The sequence below is a fragment of the Mirounga angustirostris genome, unplaced genomic scaffold, assembly GCF_029215605.1.
Source record: "Mirounga angustirostris isolate CCGP_5_RB_7025 unplaced genomic scaffold, mMirAng1.0.hap1 SCAF_11, whole genome shotgun sequence".
Taxonomy (NCBI): domain Eukaryota; kingdom Metazoa; phylum Chordata; class Mammalia; order Carnivora; family Phocidae; genus Mirounga; species Mirounga angustirostris.
Genome location: NW_026991719.1, coordinates 28,966,711 through 28,988,876, shown reverse-complemented (window position 1 = coordinate 28,988,876; position 22,166 = coordinate 28,966,711). Strand labels below are relative to the sequence as shown.

The 22,166-nt window shown below is 37.4% G+C and overlaps 1 long non-coding RNA gene and 1 other non-coding gene across 2 annotated transcripts in view; both read left to right on the top strand.

Annotated features, from left to right (window-relative positions):
- The window catches only part of LOC135362010 (uncharacterized), a 160,646-nt gene that overhangs the window by 86,291 nt on the left and 52,189 nt on the right, over positions 1-22,166 (top strand). The gene's annotated exons all lie outside the window — the stretch shown is intronic.
- LOC123851496 (U6 spliceosomal RNA) lies at positions 20,037-20,143 on the top strand. The gene has a single exon (XR_006792619.1). It is a non-coding gene; the product is annotated as a U6 spliceosomal RNA (small nuclear RNA).

The window sequence follows — 22,166 nt, the reverse complement described above, 5'->3', positions numbered from 1 at the left end:
CCTGTGGAAGACCCATGGTAAATGCTGGTCTAGATGATGAGCTGTTAGAGGAACATAATGCAGCCAAGAATGTTATTCTTGGGTCTGTTAAAAGATCTGTGGAGATGAAGGGAGGAGAAATGGGAAAAGCCACATTCCTTCTCTCTCTTGATGAATAAGCAGGGCGAGCCAGAGCAGTCTGGGTCCCCTGTGGAATCAGCTATGAGCTCAGAAAGCATAGCTTTTAGGATGTGCTTAATTTCTTACATTTATATTCCCCCATTTTGGAGAAGATTCTCTATTGACTAGAGTATTAATCTCTTAGTCCTGGAATTGTGTTCCATGATTTTTAATCCGGACTCCTTAATCTTCTAGTTGTGGGACCTTGAGCAAGTTATTTGATCATCTAATCCTGTATTTACTCGTCTGTAACATGAACATGCTGGGGATGCATACCTCATAGGGCTGTTGTAAGAATCCAATGAGATAATGATTGACTCAGAAAGGTACCTGGTACATAGTGAGTTCTCAAATATTTATAGCTGGTACATAGTGAGTTCTCAAATATTTATAGCTGTCCTTATGTGCTCTCATAGAAATGGCTGCATGTTCTGCTTACAGTGATTAATTGTATCACCGGTGGTCCTCATTGAAATTCATGTAAGACCTGCCCTGCCTTTAAAATGGAAAACCAAACAAAAACAAATTCATTCATATCCATTAACATGGCATAGAGATATCTTTCCCTGAGTAAACTAAATTGATTTTTCTTTGCTCTTGTCATATTCATTATAGACTCCCTCCCCACCCCCCACCCCCCGCCCGTCTTCCCACCTAAATAGTGAGCTCTTTAGGTCCTGGGAACAAGTCTTAGGCAACTTTGAAACAATATGTAGCATAATCCCCAGTATGTAAAAGGTGCTCACCATGTATCTTTTTTTTTTTTTTTTTTTAAGATTTTATTTATTTACTTAGAGAGAGCAAGAGTAGCAGTTGGGAGCAGAGAGAATTGGAGAAGTAGGCTCCCCGCTGAACAGGGAGCCCGAAGTGGGGCTGGATCCCAGGACCCTGGGATCATGACCTGAGTTGAAGGAAGACGCTTAACCGACTGAGCCACCCAGGCGCTCCTCAGCGTGTATCTTAAACCAGAGTTGGGGGAGGTGCGGGGAGGAGATACCATGTGTTAATCTACTGCTTTTCTTTAAGTTTTTTAACTGGTGTTCTTATCAACAGTTGCCAGAAGAATGAAAGTAACCCCACTTCTGTGGGTTTGTTGTTTTGGAAAAAAAGTAGCAGATATTATCCTGAAATAAGTATAACTATAATACATAGAATGCCACCTTTAGGCTGGCATCTCATCAGAGTAAGATAATTGAGGGAGAGAGAGTGGCAAAGTGCCTAGTGATACAAACTGGGAAGCTAATGAACCAAAGTGGCTTTTCTGCTCTTTTCTTGAAGTATAAAATTAGAGGCTGTGCACTGTACAGCTTGTGATCTTAATATCCATGGTGATTTACTTGGATACAAGCTATCCATAATTTTTCTTGTATATAATAATAGCAATACAAATGATAATATAACAGTTATGGTTTATCATAACTAAACCGGAGTACCTGGCTAGCCACTTGAGAACACATTAATCCAATGAAGGATATTGGTGCATTGGATAATAATACTTTGCTTTGCGGGCTAAGCAGCTCTCCTTTTTCAGCAAATCTATTAGTCTTCTTCCTTAGAGATAAAATTTATGTTAGAACACTTGCATAAGAATAATAAATAGAGGGGCGCCTGGGTGGCTCAGTCGTTCAGCGTCTGCCTTCGGCTCAGGTCATGATCCCAGGGTCCTGGGATCGAGCCCCGCATCGGGCTCCCTGCTCGGTGGGAAGCCTGCTTCTCCCTCTCCCACTCCCCCTGCTTGCTTTCCCTCTCTCACTGTGTCTCTCTCTGTCAAATAAATAAATAAAATCTTTTTTTTAAAAAAAAGAATAATAGATTATGAGTTCTTCCTGTATGCCAACAGTTTGCCAAGTGCTTTATATGCATAGCCTTAATCAATGCCTAAATACCTTAAGAGGCAAATATTACTCCATTTTCAGATTAAATAATAGAAGTTTAGAGAAGTAACTCCTCCAAAGTTATCTGGATAATAAGTGGGGAAGCTACAATATGAACCCTTATCTGCCTAAACAAATATCAATTATGCCCTCAAATATATTTCAGTTACTATTTCAACAGGTAAAATTCTGACATGGAGAGAATGCTGGGTAGAACAAGACACAGAAGTCGTAGGGTCCTTGCCTGGCTCAAAACCTACTGTCTTGGGACGCCTGGGTGGCTCAGTCATTAAGCGTCTGCCTTCAGCTCAGGTCATGGTCCCAGGGTCCTGGATTGAGCCCCGCGTCGGGCTCCCTGCTCAGTGGGAGGCCTGCTTCTCCCTCTCCCACTCCCCCTGCTTGTGTTCCCTCTCTTGCTGTGTCTCTCTCTGTCAAATAAATGAATAAAATCTTAAAAACAAAACAAAACAACAAACCTGTCTTTGCAACCTTGTAATAGTAGCCTAGGTATTCAGAACTTCAATTTCTATATTTTAAATTGGAGGTAATACAACCTATCTTACATATTGAATAGGGCTGTTAGAAAGGAAGTTAATAATTCTATGTATATTGATGTGCATTTTATATTATGAAACTGTCAAAATTTGTTTTTAAACCTTCTTTTACTGCTGTAATTCTGCTTTCTGCCAAATGAAGGAAATTTCAAGGAAGATTAATACTAGTAGTAATAAATGCCTAATATTTAATGAGTGGTTAGTATGTTCCTGGTACTATCTTAATGGTCTCAATAACAAATTTAAGTTGATCTATTTACCAGGTAAGAGAAAAAAGTGGGACATGGAGAGATAAGGGAACAAACCCCGTGTTAAAAGATAGAAAGGATATGATAGTAACTCAGGCAATACAGCCCCATGGTTGACCAGACCCTCCACTGCCAAGCTAGATAAAGTAGGCTATGTGCTGGGTTGGAATGATGTTTGTCATTAAGGGACTCTTACATAAGTCCTACCATTTACATTCTGTAGTTCTTGACTTCCATGGAAGGCCAGACCTTCTTGGGGAAGGTGAGGTTTTTTTCCTTCACATGCAGTTACTTCAAAAACTATTTGTTGAAATTAATTTCAGAAAGATAAATATATACTGAATAAAAATGGATGCTGTCCAACATGGAGACACACAAATAGGAGTGAGAAAAATTGAAACACTTATCAAATAAACCTTATGGCCCTTGTAACTGAGACTTTGCAATCACTACTCCTGTTGTTTTAAATTTACCATTATCATCCCTCTATTTACCCTCAGGTAACTGTAGTACTGTCTACTTGGTAAACCCAACGGGGAAATTCAGAATCCTCTTAAGCTTGCTTTTCTCTTCCCTCACCTTTACTGCTCAGATTGCCAACAAATCTTGCTAAGCTGTTAATGAAATGACTCCCAGATCTGGTCTCTTGGTACTACATCCTCTCTAGCTATCACTCAGAAAGCAGTATAAACTTCCTAAATGGATTCCAGCTTCCGGACGGTTTTCACATCATCTTCAGTGCCATGAGGGTTACTATCCCCGAAGCAGACAAACCCTCCATCTCTGCTTCAATCTCTCTCTCTAGTCTACTGTTGTCAGGATAAAATCCAAACTCCTTATGGCATGCAAAGTTTTTTTGTATTCTAGTCACACTTTTTTTCTCAACTTCTTTTATAGCAGCCTTCAAACATCTGGTGGTTGTGGGGATGTCCTCCTCTTCTGAACACCGTGCCTCTGAACACCTGCCTCCAAGCATCTGTTCCTGCTCTTCTTTCTGCCTATAATCCCCTTCTCTCTCTGGCAAGCTCCAGTTTATCTTTTAAAACGAAACTCAAACGTTACCACCTCTGAAAGCTTTACCTAGGGTACAAGAAAAAGCTTTTCCTTGACTCGATGCCTCCGCAGGCGGATAGATGGTCACACTCTCTTCTGCGCTTATATGGCATTATATTTTTATATACACTTTTTATTTTAGAGTAATTTTAGATGTTTAGAAAACTTGTAAAGCTAGTACAGAGAGTTCCTATATACCTCATATTCACTTTCCCCTGTTAACTTCTTTCATAAGTGGGGTACATTTGTCATGAATAATGACACACTAAACATTATTATTATTATTATTATTATTATTATTATTATTAACTAAAGTCCATATTTTATTCAGATTTTCTCAGTTGTGGTCACTTGTCTTTTTTTGCTTTTGTTCCAGGATTCCATACAAGATATCACATTACATTTAATTCTTACATCTCCTTAGACTTCCCTTGGCTGTGGCAGTTTCTCAGACTTTGCTTATTTTTCATTGTCTTGACAACTTTGAAAAGTACTGGGCAGGTAGGTGTTGTGTAGAATTTTCCTAAATTGAGATTTGTCTGATGCTTTTCTCACAGTTAGACTAAGATCATGGGTTTTGGGAGTATATCACAGAGGTAAGTGCATTCTCTTCACATAATACCAAGGGTCCCTTCTGTTGTCATGACCTGCCCTGTTGATGTTGACCTTGATCACCTCGCTGAGGTAGTGTTTGTCTGGTTTCTCCACTGCAAAGTTATTCTTTGTACCCTTTTCCATACTGTCCTCTTTGAGGGGTAGTTATTGTGAGCACCTCACACTAATGGGAGTGAGGAATTATATTCCATCTCCTTAAAGATCAAATACACCCATAAATTTTGGAATTCTTCTGTATAGGATATTAACTCTATTCTTTCTCATTTATTAACTCATTCATTTATTTATATAATTTTGGAGTCCTGGATGTATGTTTTGTATTTGTTTATACACTTGACCCTTGAACAACATGGATTTGAGTTGCGTGGGTTCATTTGTGTGGACATTTTTTTATATATAGAAATACAGTATAGTACTGTAAATGTATTTTCTTTTCCTTATGATTTTTCTAAATATTTTCTTTATTAATACAGTGTATAATACGAACAGTATACAAAATATTAACAGTTTATGTTACTGTTAAGGCTTCCTTTCAACAGGAGGCCATTAGTAGGAAAGTTTTAGGGGAGTCAAAAGTTACATGTGGATTTTCTACTGTGGGGGAAGTCATTATTCAGGGGTCAACTGTGATCTAATATCTATTTTTTATTGCCCAAATTATTCATGTTCTGGCTGTTGGAAGTTCTTTTACTTGGTTCCTGTATCCCTTTGACATGCCCACATCTGTGTGTGTGTGTGTGTGTGTGTGTGTATGTGGTGGGGGGGGGGGCAACACTTCTTTACTTTTTGTTTCCAGGCTCATCTTAAATATTCTCTACCTCAGTCATACCTAGAATCAGCCATTTCTCCAAGAGACCCTTGTTCCCTTGATTGAATAAAGGAATTAGAAATCAAATTCTGGGTCCTAGACCCAGTATTTTATCTATGTGTCTATTATGTAGCCCACATCAAATTAATTTTATTTTTCTCTCCCGTTAGACTGATGCCTACAATGTTCATATTCTCTTACACAAGAATAAATCCTTTAAAGTATGTAACCTTGCATTCCTCTTTAGTTATTTGATGGATTTATAGGTTTCTCTGAGCAATTACATTATAAAATCATTGTGTTGAAGTATTTCATATATGTTTTACTGGGCCCTGCATCAGTCAGTTATGTTTTATGATTCTGGGGCTGAATTATATGTTTTTATCTTTCCCAAACTCCTTTCTTGTTGCAAAATTTATCTTTTCTGTACTTACCTCTTCTAATCACAGATGTAAAGGGTTGAGACTGAAACTTTCGCAAGGGACTTAGTCCTTTGAACTATAGCCTGACACATGATATACTGTCACCTTGTTATGGTCCCCTACTCCTCCGCCATCTTTCCCCCCTCTCCCATATTCCCTCTTGTACTACAGCCATATTTCTACTAGTACTATTCAATGACTAAACAGCTCTCTGAGGGCATATTTGTTATCTCTGATTTACTGGTATATCTTCTTTGAAGTGATGAAAATTACTTTGAGCATCTGTATAATTTCCATTTTCTTGAACTTTGAAAGAAAAAAGTAACTCTCAAAACAAGCAAACCAACCCTGACTCTTAGTATTTATTTACACCCTCCCCCAGAAATCAGTAAATATATCCAAGGTGTTGAGTACCCTGGTCAGAGTAGGGCATTTGGATATCCCTGTAGTTGAATGCGCCTGAGCCATATTGTATTATACATTACTGGAAACTGATTCAAATCACAATCTCATGCAAATTTTTGGTTAGGTTTGGTGGCTCATTTTAGTGCATCCATGTTGTTTTCTATGACGAATTTCCAAATGAAGAATTTGCGGTTCTTTTTTTTTCTTTTAGCATGGACTATTTACAACATAAACTAAAACACCTGTTCTCTATGGCTTTTAAACAAACCATCCTAACACTTGGCTTCAAGGCAACATTTATTTCTCTTATCCCTGCAGGGTTTAGCTCTTCTAAGTTGGAATCATTTGGGCACCTCTGTGCCTTCTAAGTAGGTTTCTTCACAAATCTGAAGGTCACTTGGCTATCGTTTTAACTAGGCAGGCTTGATGATTTGGATATCTAGTTCTCTCATCTTCCAGCAACTAAGCCTGGCCGTGTTTCAAGTCAATGGTAGAGACACAAGAGAGCCCAAGTCCCATGTACAAGTTTGTTTTAAGCCTCTGCTTATACCATGTTTGATACCATCCAGTTTGTCAAAGCAAGTCTCATAGTTGAGTGGAAGGTCAGTTGACAGGGCATGTTATCCTGTTCATGACTGCAGGGAAATGCAGTTACATAGCCAATAGTGTGGGCGCAGGGAAGGGGTAATGAATCTTGGCTTCTCGTGGAATCTACTACAACCAGGTGATATAGAAATGGAATAAAGAATCAGATCCATGACATGCCTTCAGGAAGCTGATGGTTGAGCAGGGGAATAATATAAATATTGCAGGAGAGAATATGATGTATCATTAAAGTTACAAAGTAAAATTGGAGGAAGAAAGAAATCATGCTTAATTGGAAATGAAGACTTCAAGAGAAAATGACATTTGGATTTATTTGTAAGTACATAATCAGAAGTTGGATGAATAATATAAAAAATATATCCATCTTTAGAATACTAATCCATTTAAATACAAAAACTTGATTATTTGGCTTGACATATTTTACTTAGGTATCTTTAAAAAGTAAATTAAATAACCTAACTGCTAGTAGACCTTCTTTAGTAAATAAAATATTATTAGAAAAATAACATTTCGATGTACCATTTCATAGTTTATTACCTGTTAGTAGCATTAGTAAGAAATTAAGAATACTTACAGTCAGTGGGTAATTAATCTTTATGAGTTTTGACACACAGATTTCTTTCTTGGGAAAAAAAGTATGTGTACATTTTAGACTTGTATCTATTTGTCCTTCTGTGAGCCAGAAACCTCTATTTTACAGTTTCATGGAACTATAAAGCTTTTCCTGCACATTTTGTGGGCATTTATGGGGCCTCCTTTTGGTACTCAACATCCTAGTAGAAATCAAATATCAGAGAAGTGGGAAATATGTTCACATTCTTTTAAGTCTGAGTGCTTTTAGTTGAAGGAGTTAAGATGAAAACACCTATTAAAATGTCTGTAAAACTAAGTAATATTTCACTCTGAGCTCTCCCTGTGAACATTTCCTTTCTTGTGTGTGATTTTCTGTCCTATTTCTAGATATCTGAAGACTGAAATGTGGCCTTCAAGGAGACAAATTCCTCATTCCCCTCCTCAACATATAGTTTCTTTCTTACATTGTGTGAGACTATTTCTAGTCAGAGACTTTTGTCTTGAATCTGAAGGTGGAATTTCATATATGCGTTCTGCAAAGAATACCTATTAAGAGAGACCTGAAGAGGAATGTGTGATGTAACATAGTCCAGTAGGTATAAGCCTTTCATAAATGGAGTTATCTATGGGTGGAATCCCCAGAGGAAGCAGTGTTACCATAAATTTCATACAGCACCACTGTGGAGATTTCCTAAACGGTTCTCAAAAAAAAAAAAAAAAAAATTCGCCAAATAGCGGAATAGGAAGCATGATGTGTATCTTCACTGCTCATGAAACTTTATATTTTTAATGTTTCTTGATCTATAGAAAAACAACAAAACTTCTGAAATTATTAGATTATAGATGGTGTACTTCAAAAGATACAGAAAAAACATGTAAAGTGACCTTTTGCCCAATTTTAAAATTCCCATTCACTTTGAGAAAAATAGCCATACCAGACATACATAGATGGTTAAATGTTTTTTTTTCCTGTAATTTCTTTCTTCCCATTTGAGAAATGTTAAATTGTGTTAGTTTTAAATAGAACATGATTCTTTCATAGATGCAGGTGACATCTTTAATAAGAATTTTGCTCTAAATATCTTACATGTTCAAAAGAGCTATAAGAATCTGGAGAAGTTGTTACTGATAACTGCCTTTATTTTATTTTTTTTTAAGATTTTATTTATTTATTTGAGAGAGAGAATGAGAGACAGAGAGCACGAGAGGGAAGAGGGTCAGAGGGAGAAGCAGACCCCCTGCTGAGCAGGGAGCCCGATGTGGGACCTGATCCCGGGACTCCAGGATCATAACCTGAGCTGAAGGCAGTCGCTTAACCAACTGAGCCACCCAGGCGCCTTGATAACTGCCTTTAAAAGGAAGACTAGCTGCAATAGCCAAAATACGGAAAGAGGCCAGATGTCCTCGACAAGATGAATGGATAAAGAAGATGTGTGTGTGTACATACACACACACACACAGGAATATTACTCAGTCATCAAAAAGAATGACATATTGCCATTTGCAATGATGTGGGTAGAACTAGAGGGTATTATGCTAAGCGAAATAAGTCAGAGAAAGACAAAGACCATATGCTTTCACTCATATGTGGAATTTAAGAAACAAAACAGGTGAACATAGGGGAGGGGAAGGAAAAATAAGAGGAAAACAGAGAGGGAGACAAACCATAAGTAACTTTTAACTACAAGAGACAAACTGAGGGTTACTGGAGGGGAGAGGGAGGGGGAATGGGGTCCTTGGGTGATGGACATTAAGGAGGGCACGTGATGTGATGAGCACTGGATGTCATGTGCAACTGATGAATCAATAATTCTACCTCTGAAACTAAAATAAAATTTTTGTGCCTTAATTTTTTTTTTTTAAAAGGAAGACTAGATACATTTTTATAATTTCTTTCTACCTTGTCTCTCACACATGACTTAAGGAAAACTGAAGGTGAACCTGAGCTGAGTGAAGTGTGAAGATAATAAGTATTTTCTGTCCTTTATTTTCATTGTAAGAGATCATTGTTTATTACCTCAGAAATACTTCTATATTCTCCATTCCTTTGATTTCTGGCTAGAAATAACAGAATTTCAGGAAAATCTGAAGGCATGGAAAATGCCCTCCCTACTTTTGTGGGAGGGGAAAAAATGCTAGTAAATATGTAGGAGAGATATGTTGAGAAAAAATTTTTGAAGAATTTAATACATTTTTTTTTGCATTTTTTTCAACCTAAAGCTACTTGGCTATTTTTTCAAAGCACAAAAGGAAGTGCTTATTATTTGGTTAGCTAAATTCTATGGTGTGCATTTTATATATAAAATCATTACAAATGTAGTTGTTATAGGAACATTGTTACAGAGTTGGAGTCTGCTTTTTTTCAACAATCTATTTTTTGCCAATTTAAGAGAAGCAGACTAGAACTGAAATTGAAGAAACTATCAATATTATTGCAAAACAAGGAACATTACTATGTTTCCTGGACTTGCTGCCCTTAACAATGCAGAATGCCTCTTTTCAGAAAAAAAATGCATTATAGAGTGGCAGACAGACTAAACTGATTTCATATGAATTTTATACATGGAAATATGTCTAATTATTTTCCTTCTTTTGTTAATACCATAAGCAGTTTCTTCTTCCCATGTTTTTATTTTTAATCATCTTTCACAGACTGTTGATAACTAAGCTTTGGAACAAACTTCTTCATCTGCTCATAGTATTCTTCCCTTGTTCATGAAACCAGTATGTCTTCTAATACAAAAATGTATTTTTTATATTCTAGTAGATAGTTACTGTTCAATAGAGAAAAATGGTTTTTGTTTTAAAAATGAAATCTTTCTCTGGGGGAAGACTGTATTGGTCAGGCCTGTTAGTTTCCACAAGAGAAACCAAGCTAGATATTTAAAATGGAAGAGGGATTAATGAAAACATACTAGATATTTCCTGGTTTGTTCCTGGGTGGGATTGTTGAACGTGAGAGGAATAGGGCAGAGAAGCTTTGAGGATGTGTAGTATGGGATGGTATCCAAATTATGATTCTGTTTGTTTCATTGGAGAGCTTTCTACCTTCAGAATAGAGCCCAGATGTTTTTTCACACTTGTTAATGTATACATGTCGACTCGAACTTAGATATCTGCTGTGTGTGTTTCTGAAGCAGTTCCTTACCAGGAAGTGGCTTCCATGCCCTCACATTACTGATAAGAGTAAGACTCATGCTACAGTGTATCTGAATGAGGTTGTTCTAACACATGGCCACTGATGCTCTAGCTTCAGAGGAGGCTGAAAAGTAATTTGCTTCAACCTTGAGAGGATGGGGTTCATGTATGAAGTTCCTCAAGTTGGGAGGTTTGTTTAAGGGGTGATGGACAGCTACTATTGTGACAAATCATGGCAAAAAGACAAAAACATATAGTACCAGTAAGGAATACCATAGGATTCTGAAAGCCAGGTTTGTTACATTGCATTCTAAGAACACATAGTTCCTCACAGAAAATACTGTTAATGGAGGCACAAAGATGTCTGGGAAGATCACATCCTGGCATGTGTAGTATTTGATATGTAACAACCAGTGAAAGCAGAGCTGAAATTACTCAAATACTCTTACCGCACTCAGTGACTTAAAATGCAAGCTACAGAAATGTGGCATCATCATCACCCAGGGGCTTGTTAGAAATGTGGAATTCTAAGCTCAGTCCAATGTACACGTGAGAACCTGAATTTTACAAAGCTAACTAGGTGATTGATTGAGATTTGGGGCGGCGCTGCTCCATTAGATACTACTGTTGAGTAGCAGAATGTTTTCACTAATCACGTACTTCAACCAGAGATGCTCTACGTCTGTAGTTTAAGTGGAGGCAAGATTACCAGAACCATACTCATCAAGGCCTCTGCTTGTTCCTTGGGGTGGCGGCCCAGAGCATCTTCAAGAACTCCTACAGTTTAACAATGCACAGTGTAAAAAAAAACCACTTTTCCTAGTGTTAGACCTTTCAGGATAAGCCTACCTCGGCTCTACAAAATCATGGTGGTAAACCTCTGATTGAGACCCTCATTGATCTAGAAGATGTGTACATCCACCTACATTTCAGCTTTCAATTACAGAGAGGGTAATATCAACATTCTATTGGACAGTGAGTGGGACTGAGGGCATTCCTAAGATTGCTGAACAGTATTTCTGGATGTCTTCCACTGTTCCATAGAGAAGGATGGATAGAGAAAAGAAAAAAAGCAGTCTGGTGTCCATGAAAAACTCTCAAAGGTTTAAGAAACTAATACATTTTAAATATTTAAAAATAAAATTTTAAAAAGATCAGTCTTTTCAAATGATACATAAATCTGGGTTCCATGAATAAATTTAAAAATGTAGATGCCCTATATTGAAAACATAATCATGCAAAATATAAGTGGAGAGTAAAAGAAACATCCATAAAATTAAGACTGGAAGGAAGCTAACAACATAATAGCGAAATTAAGAATTATGAGTGCTTATAACGAAAATAACACCAGAGAAAACTGAATCTGTAGAGGAGAGAATTGAGAAACTAATCCTTTAGCAATGTAGACAAAAAAAGGAATATAAACCTGAAAGTAATGTGGGGGAGAAAAAAAACTCAGAATGTTTCATTGTACAGTTGTGTTTGCCTGAGACAAAACCACAACCAGCTGAAGAGACGGAAACTAAATTGAGCTGAAAAGACAAAACAAAACTGTTCCATATAGTTTTGAGGAATTACTGTGGTATTTAAAAAATTTTAATTTCTGCAAACATCTAACTAGAACAAATAAATCAACAATAAATGTGTACTTGAAGACAAAAATCAACAGGTCTTAGACTTCTCCGTAACAGTAACACCAGAAAACACTGAAGCAGTGTCTGAAGTTTAATTGGTAAATAATCATAAAATTAATCAGTTATCTGTGTGTAAAGGCTGTAAGCTTTGTCAGATACTCAGTGACTCAACAACTATAGAATCCAGAAAAATCACAATGCACTGAAGTTGATTACAATATAAGTCAAAATGAATGTCCTTTATTTGTTAAAAAAAAAATACACTAATGAATGCCTTTATAATAAAATATTCCGCACCAATCAGAAGGTAAAGTGTTATGCTGCAGTGATACTGAGAAATTTGTTTAGCTAATTGGTAAAATATTAGACCTTTACTTTGACCTTTTTTTATACCAAAATCATTTTCAAACAGATTAATAGAGAAAAAAAGAGAATTTCTACTACAGAAAACAGGAAAGTATAGATAAGATTTGAGGTATGGGGCCCCTGGGTGGCTCAGTCACTTGAGCTGTTGAGCATCTGACCCTTGATTCCGGTTCAAGTCATGGTCTCAGGGTCCTGGGATCCATCCCCATGGGGCTTGGCACTCAGCGGGGAGTCTGCTTGTCCCCCTCCCGGCCAGTCTGTTCCTCCCCTCCTGTACTCACTCACTCTCTCTAAAATAGATAAATATTTTTAAAAAATTGAGGCCAACAAAATGAAATTTATTCCAGGAAAATGATTTTAAAAGTCAAAAAGTGACAAAATTTTGAAAAAACTTTTTAAATGCAAAGTACATGATGTGGATATATGTACATATAATCAGTAAGAAAATCAATCTCTAATAAAGCAATCAGATACCAATTTTCTGTTATAAAGAATGTTAATAGGTGCCACCTTTACAGAAAAAAATTGAATAATAGATGTAAAATGCTCAAGAATTCAAATTACAGAAGCAAGTTAGACGGCAAGGTGTTCATCATTGCTTCATTAACACAAGTGAAAATTAGAGTTCAAATAAGGGAATGTTTTAGAGCTACAGTTTTAAAAGTGTCTTAATGTTTCTTAAGCTCTTCATTATAAAAAAATAGACTTAAAATAGTGAAACTAATTACATTTGGCTAGTCATTTCTGAATTCCTAAACAGGCAGATTTTTTTGACACTTCATTATTGTGAAATGCTTTAGAATTTATAAGTTATTTTCCCAAATATACCATTTTAGTTTTAAATCTCCCTTATAAGCCAGGAAACTCAGGGAATGACTATTTATACTTTTCAGATAGTGGCATTAATTTATTAGGCCAGATTTTTTTTTTTTTTTTTTGCTTCCTCTTCCAGTTTTATACTCTGCCTTTCTCCACCCTCTGTGCTTAATACTGGAGAGCCTGATCTCTCTGGGCTCTGTCAACATGTGTCTCTGTACTCCGGTTTCTGGAATGTGTCGACTTGTTGGAAATCACTGGCAAGAGAGGAGAGGATTAGAGGAGAAAGAGGTATTTATTGCTCTGGCTCACTCTGTTCTGTTTCAGGGTAACAGTGGCTGAATTTTTCTCTGTGGCCACAACTGCTGTTACATGGTCCCTCTTCCAAAGCTCAGCTCTCACTGGGTCTGGTATTAACGTTCCTTCCCATTATCCCTTCAGGCCTGGGAGTGGGATAAGGACTTCCTGGTATTATTAGACCCTGTGTGCTTCACGTCCTTATTGGTTAATTTAACCTTTCCCATCTTACTTCACTTATCCCATCGTGTGCTGTGCCAGCCATATGCTGTCAGGCCCGTGATGGATATGGATACCCAGGGAGTTAATGGCTCTTTCAATGATATCCTAGAAGAATATGTCACAACCGGGTTAGAGACTCTAATGTTTCTATGCTCTATTTCAGGGGCAATTTTTGCTTTAGACACTAAAGATAGGATATCTTTTTATGAGACAAAAATATGGTTTGGCTGTTTAAAATATATCTGTGGACAGACAGGTTTATTATATACACCTACTAGCACAGATGTTCTTCTTAACAAGTAGGCAAATTATGTTGTCATGTCACTAGTTCTTTTATAATGAAATATTATGTCAGTTGAGTGCAGCGGAAAGCCTTTGTGAAGGTGAACAACCTGAAAAGCAGGGAAATCAGTGACAAAGAATTTTGGTACAATACCAATAAAAGTGAAGCCATCTGCAGAAAAGTGCCCAGACAGAATTTACTTTTACTGACAGAATTCCTAAAAAAGAAAAAAAAAGAACACTACATCTGACAGGAGGCAAATCTTTGAGAAAATCCAGTGGAAATTATCTGTGATCATCCCTGTTTTTAAGCTTCGTATTTAGTACAGTTTGTTGATCCCGTGAGATATGTCCTTGGTGGAGAGATTGTGGGGTATGTTTTATGAAATAATTTATCTTTTTTAAGATTTTATTTATTTATTTGACAGACAGCGAGAGATGGAACACAAGTAGGGGGAGTGGGAGAGGGAGAAGCTGGCTTCCCACTGAGCAGGGAGCCTGATGCGGGCTCGATCCCAGGACCCTGGGATCATGACCTGAGCCAAAGGCAGACACTTAATGACTGAGCAACCCGGGCGCCTGAAATAATTTGGTTTTTGACAGAGCTGGTAAGATGGCAGACCCATTGGTTTGCTCAATAAAAATGAATTTGATTAGCCTCATAATCATAGATGCTTTGTAAGTCAGAATTCAGTTTAATATTTGTTTTAGGAGGAACCAACATGGAAGTAACTGGTAGGGGTGCAAGGGTAAAGTGAAGAGTCGGCTGGACACTGGAGTAACTCAAATAACTGTGAGATTGAGAAGATCACATCATAGCCCCAGGAGAGCTGTTGCATTTCCTTTGGCCAGTCCCCCTCTTTCCCAGGTTCCCAAGCTGCCTTTGCAAGCCACATCAAGCCCTGTAAAACATGGTTTTATGTTGTAAACACCACAGTCTCTGGTACATAGTAAGTGTTGAGTGAATTATTGTTTTTTAGCGAAGATGTAAGTTATTAACCAAATAAAAGCAGGAAGAGAAAATATAATTCACACATGCAGGCCTATTAAATGCATATGTCAAATTTATCACAAGCCAAGCAAAGGAATGTGCAGTTAGATATGTCTTAATTGTTAAAGATGTCTGACCATTCTAGACCTAAAGAGCACAGAAAACATTTCTTCTAGACCTTATACCTGAGGCTTCAAGTAGGAGTAATGTAGAAAAACAAGACCTCAACAGTATCTGTCTGGCACACCCAACAGGGTATTTCCTTTGGACATATCTTGTATTTTCACAAAACCAATGGGAGGACATAGCACCTGAGCACTGCTTGTTAAGTCCAATTGCGTAGAAGAGTGAAATTTTTTTTTAAAATATGGTCCCCCTTGGGGCGTCAGGGTGGCTCAGTAGTTAAGCGTCTGCCTTCGGCTCGGGTCTGCAGGGATGGAGTCCCACATCGGGCTCCCCGCTCGGCGGGAAGCCTGCTTCTCCCTCTCCCACTCCCCCTACTTGTGTTCTCTCTCTTGCTGTGTCTCTGTCAAATAAATAAATAAAATCTTTAAAAAAAAAAAAACATGGTCCCCTTATGAAGGCTAAAGTTGTATTATGTATCTTTTCTTGACTAAAGGGTATTTGTATAAGGAGCTGTGGCTTGCCACTGTGTTCATAAAAATTAGGGTCTTCTGGAGAGCCTTGGGGGCTACCACCAGGGATGGAGGGGCGGTATAGCCAGCAGAGTCAAGTGTTCTGTCCCCAGTGTGAAAGTTTGATTCTCAGCTTGTATAAATATCTCACAGATAGATGGATGAATATATAGTACTTCGAGATACAACCATCAACTGGGCTGAGCAACAAGTTTGAGGTTGTATTCCTTGTCAAGTTCAAGTCTAGGATACCAGTGAATAAGGAAACCAGATAGGCTGATAGGAAACTTAGCATTACTGTGTGAAAGTTAAGATAATTCTAAGAATCTGTTTTCAGTGGATGAACTTCTTATCAGTACACAGATGAACGGTGGGAGTCCCTAAGTGCAAAGACAAGGCTTTGATCAAAAACATCAGAAGAGAAAATAAGCCTGGAGTGGAATTTTCTGGCAAGAAAATGAAGAGCACATAGAATTAAGACTTGTGGTAAAAAAAAATGATTGCTGTTAAGAGATTGAGACCCAGAATGCAAGTAATTTTCACTTTACATGCTAACAGGAATGTGGTATGGATTTGGAAACAGTGAGTTGTGAAAGATAATGAGTTTTTATCTAGTGTTTCCAAAAAATGTCATGATTCGCCAATGGCGGAAGCTCTGAGCATGTAGGACATGACTGCCAGCAAATATGCACTAGGTTTGAGTCCAAATGCTTTGTCATTTCCTCAGTGAGGGCTTCCAGTAGAACCGTACTTAAAGTATGCCTGCCTCTAGCTTTTCTTTGTTATCATTAATTTTGATTATTTTATTCATACCTTTTACTAAAATTACTAAATATATTAAAGTTATTTTGTCTATTTGTTTGCTTGCCTGTTCACTGCCTACCTCCTCTCCATGAGGAAAGATAGCACGTCAGTCCTTTTCTCTTAGATCTCTGACACCAGCTGGACAGCAGGAGCTTAGCAGTATTTCTTGAATGAAAGAATAAATGAAGGAAAGAGAGCTGCATATTTACCAACACTGTTTCAAGTGTTACCATGGTGTCCCTTGCTTTGACCAATTGTATTATTTCTCATGAAACTTGAATGAAACCTTGTCAGGTATATTCTCTCACAAGCTGCTATTAGTTAAAGTAGGGTCTCAAAAGTCACAGGGAGCTTTTCCCCCAAGATGTTCTCTCACTTCTAGAAAGCCGTCATCATCTTTATTGCTGTTTATGTCCTTTGATGTCTTGTGTGACTCAAAACACTGTGTATGATTTCTGCATCATTAATACAATGGACCATTTACCTCCATATTCTGCTTTTTATATGACTGGCATTAAATTTGTTGATGATTATGAAGGGATGACTCTTAACTTGGGAATAATTTATAGTAGTATTTTGGGAAGAGCTTACTTCATAACCTGGGACTTCTTTATAAGACACAGAAAATTACCATTTTAAAGGAAAAACATCAAACATTACTATTCCTAATGCTGTTCTATACAAGGTTTTAACAAGACTGAAAGTCCTGTAATATGTCTGTATGATGAACTGAAGTTTTCATTAATGCATGAGTTACAGATCTGGTAGTAAAAGGTGATTGCAGAGATAAGATTTAAAAAACTAATTCCCAATTATAATTCTGATTTTTTTTTAGGATGGACATTATATACTAGCAATCTAAATAGCACTATCTTGCCTCTTAATTAGATAAGACTGCAGGTTTATATTGGCTATAGAAATGGGTAGTAATATCAATGATAGAACCTATCCACATATTAGGCAGCACTCTTAAAGTAGACAGGAAATACATAATATTAACTGACACTCTTGTAACATTTTCTATTAATAGGATCTTTTCCAAGCACTTGATAAACTTAACATACATAATCCTTCAAGAGTTCTGTGAGGGGCTGCCTGGGTGGCTCTGTTGGTTAAGTGTCTGGTTGGTTAAGCATCTGACTTTGGCTCAGGTCGTGATCTCATGGTCATGGGATCAAGCCCCACTTTGGGCTCTGCACTCAGCGGGAGACTGTTTCTTTTCCTCTGGTCCTCCCCCTGCTTGTGCGCTTGCTCACCTGCACGCACTCTCTCCCCATAAATAAATAATATCAAAAAAAAAACAGTTCTGGGAGGAAACTGTTGGTATTTTAATAGAGAAGGAAACCAAGGTACATGGAGGAGCTATGCCCAGAGTCACAGCCATTAACTGAAAGATCTGGAATTCACACCCAGGCATTCTGTTAACAGTGTATATGCTCTTTAACCCTGGGATATACAAGTCACTGGAGCTTATTTAAATATTTTAATGTTATTTTTATTCACAAAGGTTTTAAAACATAGGGCCAAGCTAGAACTTGACAACTAAGGGTTCTAGAGGGGAGGGGGGTGGGAGGATGGCTTAGCCTGGTGATGGGTATTAAAGAGGGCACATTCTGCATGGAGCACTGAGTGTTATACGCAAACAATGAATCATGGAACACTACATCAAAAACTAATGATGTAATGTGATTAACATAACAATAATAATAATAATAAGTCAGTAATTATTCAGCCCTATCCATCTAATAGGGTTGACAGGAGAGAACTTCATTAAATTGGATCATTGTTCCAGTGTTACCCAAGCAGGTTGTGGGAATTAAATGTATCCAGATATTCGTTCTTTGAAAATGGTAAAGTATTGTTATCTCTGCCTGCTGACTTTATCATATGCTATAGCTAGCTATCTTAAAACCATACATCCATGGTTTTTGATATGCTTTAAATACTTAGTAATGCACAACATTAATAATTTAAAGAAACTATATGATTATCTCAAAAGATAACAGTTACAATTTAATAAAATTTATTCAGGGTAAAATTTTTTAGTAAACTGGGATGAGAATATTTTTATCTGAATGATTATGGCAAAACTGATAGCATTTTGACTGAGATGGGGAATACAAGGAAGATGACTATTATCACTACCCCTCTTCATCATGATACTAGAAGTACTAATCAGTGCAATAGGCTGAAAAAAAATGAAATTATAGAATTGGAAAGAGAATAGCAAACATCTTTATTTGTGGATTGTAGCATTGTATTCCTGTAAAAACAAAATAATGTTCAAAAAACAACCTGAGTTTAAAAGCCTTAACAAGGTTTCTGGACTTAAAAAAACCAGTATAGTAAAATTAGGTAGTGACTTGAGCGAAAATTGCAGATTAGGCCCTTCCATAAATCCTCTTCTCCATAAAAGCAATGAGAACATGGAAAACATTCTCAGCATCAAATTTTTTTCCAAACTCTGGAAATTAAGCAAAGGTCTTCAGCAATCCAGGTAGTGTTTATTGAAAAACAATGACTAGACTTTTGGTTTTGGCTCAGGTCATGATCTCAGGGTCACAAGATCGAGTTCCGCGTCAGGTTCCATGCCCAGCATGGAGTCTGCTTGAGATTCTCTCTCTCCCTCTCACTCTGCCCGCTCATGTGTGTGCACGCTCTCTCTCTCTCAAATAAATAAATCTTAAAAAAAACAGTGACTGAATCTTGTTAAGTATAATGACCCTCCACTCCTTTTTCTGAGTTAACTCTTAAAACCAGCAACCTGGGGACAGGAGTAAGCTTGGAGCTCCATCCAAGCCCCATTCCCAGAAAATTGTCGTTATTTTCCCTGTCTGGTTGGTCCACGGAAGATCTTACTCTTAATACTGTCTTTATTTGACCTGATTGAGAGTTCACATAGTATTAACAGCCTTTTATGGGGATGAGTCTTGAAAACAATAAAAGGCAAATACTTAACATTGCAGTTGCCTATAGTAGAAGGTAAAAGTTGAAGTAAACAATAGGCTAATCCAAAAGCTTGAAAGTAAAATCCAAGTAACAAGATGTATATGCAATGCTCTGAAAAGCTACAGTATCTTTCTCAGAGTCCAAAAGGCCATGCACATGCATAGAACTTTGTACATACCCAGAATTGTACATAGTGTAGGAAAGCCCTAAGAATATTCTAGTCTCTAACCTCAGGCTGAGCTTAAGGTTTTGCCAATACAGGAAGTGAAGATAAGAGTTATACAGTACCTTGCTGAACTTTGGTATCACCAACCTGCACACACAGCCCCTTAGGAAAGATTGCAGATTTATTGGTTCCAGGAATTTAAGCAAATTTCTGTCTAATCATTAGTTGGCTTGTAAGATGCTGAAGAGAGACTTCAGTGGCCACATGTGACAATTCAAGCTGTCTTGAATTCAGAAAAGTCGCTAAACACACAAAATAATAACAGGCAAAAAACAAACTTTGGGGAGGGAGTACAGTCTAATCTCCAGAATTGCCACATTATATTAGTTTAAATGCCCAGTTTAAGAAGAAAAATACTAGTACTTGCTTTGGCAGCACATACACTAAAATTGGAATGATAAAGAGAACATTGGCATGGCCCCTGTGCAAGGATAACCTGCAGATTTGCGAAGCATTCCATAAAACAGAAACTAGATGTGGAAAAAAAAATTAATGGCCCATCTCTAGGAAGAAAAAATAAAAGCCAACAATTTTCTCTAGAGCCCATATCTTGGACTTAATGGAAAAAGTTTAAATCAGCCAGTTCAACTATGTTTAAAGAACTGAAAAAAAAAAAAAGGTTTAAAGAACTAAAGGAAAATATGAGCATGTGTCTCACCAAAGGAGAATACTAAAGAAGAGATAGAAATCACATGAAAATGGATAAAATTTAGAATTTCTGGAGTGGAAAAAAATGTAAGAATATTAAATATTAGGTTCTGTGTGTAAGGAGCTTGGAAGTCACCATTCTGTCCTAACATCCAGTGAGAAAAAAATGAACAGACTTAAAAATGAACAGTTCTCCTAGGATCCATAAAAGAGATCAAGACACAAGGAAGACTATAATTCTCAAGATCAAAGAAACATAGACAAATACTGGGAGTCAAAGATCACCAGAGTAGAGACTCATGAGTGGAAACTATCACATGAACAAGTACAGGGGTAGGAAAAGTTGACCTGTAATTGTTAGAGGCTCATTGTGACACCCTACCCTCCAAATTTTGTGGGATTTACCTCCAGGAGCTTTACCAGTTTCTTTTTTTCTTTTTCTTTTTTTTTTTTTTAAAGATTTTATTTATTTGCAAGAGAGAGAATGAGAGACAGAGAGCATGAGAGGGGGCAGGGTCAGAGGGAGAAGCAGACTCCCTGCTGAGCAGGGAGCCCGACGTGGGACTCGATCCCGGGACTCCAGGATCATGACCTGAGCCGAAGGCAGTCGCTTAACCAACTGAGCCACCCAGGCGCCCCAACCAGTTTCATACAATAAACATCACAGAAAATTGCCTTCCTGCTTTTGGCAGGGGGATGGAAAAGTAACTCTTTTGATATTTGCCAGAGACACATTGTTCTTTTTAACAATGCCTGCCCTCAAGAGAAACTATTTAACCAGAGCCTGACTGACCTGAAGGAAGAGAAATACCTAGTCAGTCCCAGACTTGCATATGAGAGAAAGGAAATACTCAACTCCAGCCTCCTAGAGCCATCCTGCCCTACCTAAGGAAGGCTACATACTATATAATTTCAACTACATGACATTCTGTAAATGGCAAAACTATGAAGACAGTAAAAACTTCAGTGGTTGCCAGGGGTTGGGATGAATACACAGAGCACAGAGGATTTTTAGGGCAGTGAAAATACTCTGTATGATACTAAAATGATGGACACACATCATTATACATTTGTCAAAACTCGTAGAGTGTCCAACAGCAAGAGTGAACATTAAGATAAACCATGGACTTTGGGTGATAGTGGTCTGTTAATATAGGTTCATTACTTGAGAACAAATGTACCACTCTGGTGAGGGATTTGATAATGGGAGAGTCTATACATGTGTAGGGGCAGGAGGGACATAAGAAGTATCTGTATATTACACTCAATTTTCCTGTGAACCTAAAACTTTTTTTAAATGTCTTAAAAATACTAACTGTAGATATCAACAGGTTTTTTGAGTGGGCAGAAGAAATTATTAGCCATCTTGAAAATAGATCAATTGAGATAATCCAGTCTGAACAACAGAAAGAAAAAAGAATGAAGAAAATTGAAATGAGTCTCAGAAACCTCTGAGACACCCTCAGGTGTATTGAGATATGCACAGTGGACATTCCAAAAGAAGAGATGAAGAAAAGTTCAACAAACAATATTGAAAGACATAATGGCTGAAATATTTTCAAATATGAAAACACTAATCTGTACATCCAAGAAACTCAACAAATTCCAAGTAAGATAAACCGAAAGAGATGCGTACATGGACACATCTTAAGAACAGCTAGAGAGAAGCTCTCACATAACCTCACATACAAAGGTCCTCAATCTGATTAAAAGCTATTTACTCATCAAAAGCCATGGTGGTCAGAAGGCAGTGGGATAACATACTAAGAATGGTGATGGAAAAGAAAGAAAGTCAACCAAGAGTTCTATATCCAACAGAACTATGCATCAAAAAATTGGGA